Source organism: Cydia fagiglandana, chromosome 7, assembly GCF_963556715.1.
Source record: "Cydia fagiglandana chromosome 7, ilCydFagi1.1, whole genome shotgun sequence".
Lineage (NCBI taxonomy): Eukaryota > Metazoa > Arthropoda > Insecta > Lepidoptera > Tortricidae > Cydia > Cydia fagiglandana.
Genome location: NC_085938.1, coordinates 18,360,877 through 18,365,324, shown reverse-complemented (window position 1 = coordinate 18,365,324; position 4,448 = coordinate 18,360,877). Strand labels below are relative to the sequence as shown.

Here is a 4,448-nt window from a genome sequence, read left to right as displayed (position 1 = left end):
ACTTATAATGATTACGCAACAACAGGTGTTCGAAGACGACATTAAAAATATTTCGTCAAATAAATCCCCTTCGTTACGTTTGCGGCGTCTCGCGCCTATTCTAGATAGTGAGGGATTATTACGCGTCGGCGGACGTATTCATAAATCGATGTTACCTTATGAGTCAAAACATCAATTAATTTTACCTAAACGACATCCTCTTACAAATCTTATTATTGACGATGCTCACATACACGAATTGCATGCCGGTCCGCAGTGCGTGCAAAACTCGCTCTTACAGCGATATTGGATTATTTCGGGTCGCGACATTGTACGTCTACGCGTGCATCGTTGTATTCCATGTTTTCGCGCACGCCCCCCTCGCGTGCAACCTCGCATGGGCATGCTTCCCTCGGTTCGCTTGCGCCCCGCGCGCGTATTCAGTAAAACTTCGTGCGATTTTTGCGGGCCATTCTACGTTCGCGCTAATAAAGTTCGTAATGCAAAAATAATAAAATGTTATGTTGCAGTTTTCGTATGTATGAGCGTTAAGGCTGTACATCTTGAGTTAGTTTCCGAACTTTCCACAGAAGGTTTTTTAGCTGCGTTGCGTCGTTTCACGTCCCGCCGAGGATATTGTACAGATATATATACCGATTGCGGACGTAACTTTGTTGGTTGTAATAATTATCTTAAAGAATTATACGCGTTCTTACGTAACGATTCGGTCATGAGCGCTCTCAACCAACAAACTTTAAAACAAGGATTAACATGGCATTTTCAGCCACCGTATGCTAGCCATTTCGGTGGACTATTCGAAGCGGCTGTTAAGAGTTTCAAAACCCATTTATATCGCGTAATAGGTACACAGACGCAAACATATGATTCTATGCACACGCTGACCTGTCAAATCGAAGCGGTACTTAACAGTCGTCCTCTCTGCGTGTTAAGTTCAGACTCTTCCGATCCGTTGCCTCTTACGCCGGCTCATTTCTTAATCGGCGAGCCCCTAACGGCCCTACCGGACGTTTCTTTGATCGACGAAAACCCTAGTCGTCTTACACGCTGGCGCTGGGTACAACAAGCTGTCCAGCATTTCTGGCGTAGATGGAGTCGTGAATATCTCCATCAACTGCAACAGAGTACAAAGTGGCTTCAAGATCGCGGTCCCGCCATCCGTGAAGGCACTGTTGTTGTGGTATGCGATGACCACTTGCCGCCGCTACAGTGGAAACTCGCGCGCGTTCATGCTGTCCATCCGGGCACTGATCAAGTTATTCGCGTCGTAACTCTAAAAAGTGGGAACACCTTGTTCAAAAGACCCGTAGTTAAGGTCTGTCCCTTACCCTTAGAATAATTCCTACAATCGTTACGACTCTTAATGTTAGCATTTAAGTTAGGTATAAGTTTCTTATCTTGTTGAATTTTCGCGTGTTCTTTTAAAAGACACTACGTGCTTTTAAGGTGAGCGGCATGTTCCGTAGAGGAACAGATTAGTACTAATCAATTTCTATGCATATTTAAATAGGTATTTTTCTTATACATACAAAGCAACACAATTAGTAAAGAATATATTTTCGTGTACTTTGTAGCTAGATATTTTGAACTGGCAACTGCATTTATCTCAAAGCCCTTACTTCCGGCGCGACCTACCACCGCGCCACCTAGCGAGGATAAAAAAAAAGCTTCTCCTGCCGTTAAATCCAATGGCCGCGAGTGCGCCGCGCTCCGATTAAAATAATTCATATCTCGAGTCCCGTCGCTGCAATCGAAGTGAAAATCAACCAGAGACTTATTAGTGACCCAGTGCCCCCTATGGATATATGCAGCTGTCGATAAAGCAGAGACTTTCCAAATCATCATACATAGACCACCACGCGGTCTGCTAAGGTGCTACTGGATTTATGTAAGTCGCTCTCAATTTATTATATATATAATATTTATAAAAATTATATTAATAAAATTTATAAAATTAATAAAAATAATTAATAAAATTATAAAATTTGTATTGATGTAGTGATATATATTTTATTTATATATATAATGTTATAAACATAAACATGCCTTTTATTTAAATCAATTGATAGTACCACAAACAAGGGTTTATTTGCATCTTTCATATATTTCGTGATATGAATATAACAAATATGTTTATCAACAGAATTACTATATACCTACCTATAATACCAATACCCGCCAGGCTAAACCGGTTGTCAACTTTAGTGTTTGGTACACAACGAAGGCGCTACTAATATAAACGTGTAAACGTTTGGGGACATTTTTTTGTATGGAGTTATCGTTCTTCTCCTAGTGAGTATTATATTCTTTGGTACCGAGTGCAATCTACAGTTGCGTTCAAATACATGACAAGCCATAGCTTTATTATAAAGCCAAATGTATCCTAGTATCAAAGAATATAATACTCACTATGTATGTGTGTATTTTTTGCAGCTGTAGCTTGAGTTTGTGCGGCAAAAGAGAAGTCGTGGAATGTATGGGGCCCAATACGTTCCATGATTCTTCTCTTTCCGAACAGACTACCTTCGTTAAGGCCAGTGTGCAACTTATTGGTTTTCCACTATCATGCATGACTCTGCAAAATTATATTGGAAACAGACCAAGTTAAAATTTCTGAAATTGAACGCTCAAATTATAAAAGGAGCTTGTAAGACTAAAACGTGGGGGAGTATCTGAACAGTTTTTATGTCAATGTCAAAAGAGGTAATACTAACCTAACCTATGCGTGCACAATAACAATTCTTCAGCATTAAATAATAAACAAAATGTTGAACAATATTGTAGCAAGAACTTTAGTACATTCTAACACTAGGAACTTCAAAAACTTTGGCCATAAGAGACAGCCTATACCTGGAGTAACAACGCTTTGGCATGGATTCTTAACTTTTACATTTATCGGACTTGGAGTCGAATGGAAAAGGTAATTTAATACACACATACTTTAGCACACCACACACCTTTGTTCCTTGCCATACCACATAAGTTTTACGAGCTTTTAACTTACCATAATTGTAATATACGTGTTTGACCCACACGTACATTTCTTGGAAGCAAGATTTGATCCGGATCCCGAAGTCTGATTTGGCTGGAATTTGGCGTAATTATGTAAGAGGGTGGTAGTATAATTTAATCGAGCTGATCTGATGATGTAGGTTGATGAAAGAGGCCATACATAGGACATCAGTAATAAAACAACATAATTGAGTGTGATTCTATCTTTAATGTGACGATGTAGTGTACACCAAGATTTTTAGGTATTATATATGTTTATCAGATTGACAGGTTTCTGATAGAAGCTAATGTAAATTTCTAATATAATTTTTTTTTTTAATTATGAGTGACTAGCCAGTTAGCTTAACACTTTCGCAACCGGGCAAAAAACGGTGCACTACCCCAGAAACCGGTCGTCTATATCTGCGTACAAAAGAACCCGCTGGGCGGGTTGTCTGGCATCTGAGAAAACATTACGAGTGCCTACCAGGCGGGTTCTCGGTAGTCAAAGTGTTAAACACAAACCTTCCTCAAGAATCACTATCGATAGGTGAAAACCACAGGAAAACCTGTTCAGTAGTTTTGAGTTTATTGTGAACATACAAACGGACAGACGTGGTGGGGAACTTTGTATTGATGTAGTGATATAGAAAGTGTTACCTATTTATATAATCAGTCAGATTGAAACATACTTCCAAAAATGTCATTAAAAAATAAATTTCTGAGTTTGCATGTTTTTCTTTTTTTTCAGAATAGCAAGATTTATGCTAGGTGATGATGATGTGAAAATATCATGGGATCCGACAGATCCTGTCCAAAAGGAATAATAGGTAAACTTTAAATAATTTAATTATAATTTGTACAAAGCCATGTATTTAAAATGTAGTTTTTAATGATGGTACATTGTTGAATAGTTAATAATGTATTTTTAAATAAAATTTGTTCTTGGAAGGAACACTACTTGTTTTTGTGTTAATTAATGTTTAGTGCCTTCCAAAAAATATTATGCCTATTTTATAATTGACTTGGGTAAATAAATACGGAATTACTAATATTTGTAATAAGGTCAATGTGGCTAATTCTGTCATAGGGGCTATTCTGTACACTAGCGTTGTTCTCGAACAACAAGCTAAATTTATGATTTCATAAACGAAGCAGCAATGGCTTTTAGTTTCAGCAATCAAATACAATCATGTTCTTTTTTCCTACAATTGAAAATCAAAGGAATATATATGCTTGTGGATGGAATAGTCCCTATGACGGAATTAACCATATTTATTTACCCTTTCTGTGCAGCTAATTGAATATGGAACAAGTTGTGCAAAGACTACATAATAAAATCTGGACATGCATCATATAGTGAATTTTTTGACATGGTTTGGGGACAAATGGGAATACACCTAAGCCAGATCCTCACTGGCTGTGGTCATTTATTCTTTAGTATATGAGATCAATTTCAG

General features: G+C 37.8%; 1 long non-coding RNA gene across 1 annotated transcript; it reads left to right on the top strand.

Moving 5' to 3' along the window:
- Positions 1-2,609: 2,609 nt before the first annotated feature.
- On the top strand, positions 2,610-3,943 carry LOC134666098 (uncharacterized). The gene is made up of 2 exons (XR_010098453.1): positions 2,610-2,917; positions 3,740-3,943. It is a non-coding gene; the product is annotated as an uncharacterized LOC134666098 (long non-coding RNA).
- Positions 3,944-4,448: the final 505 nt, after the last annotated feature.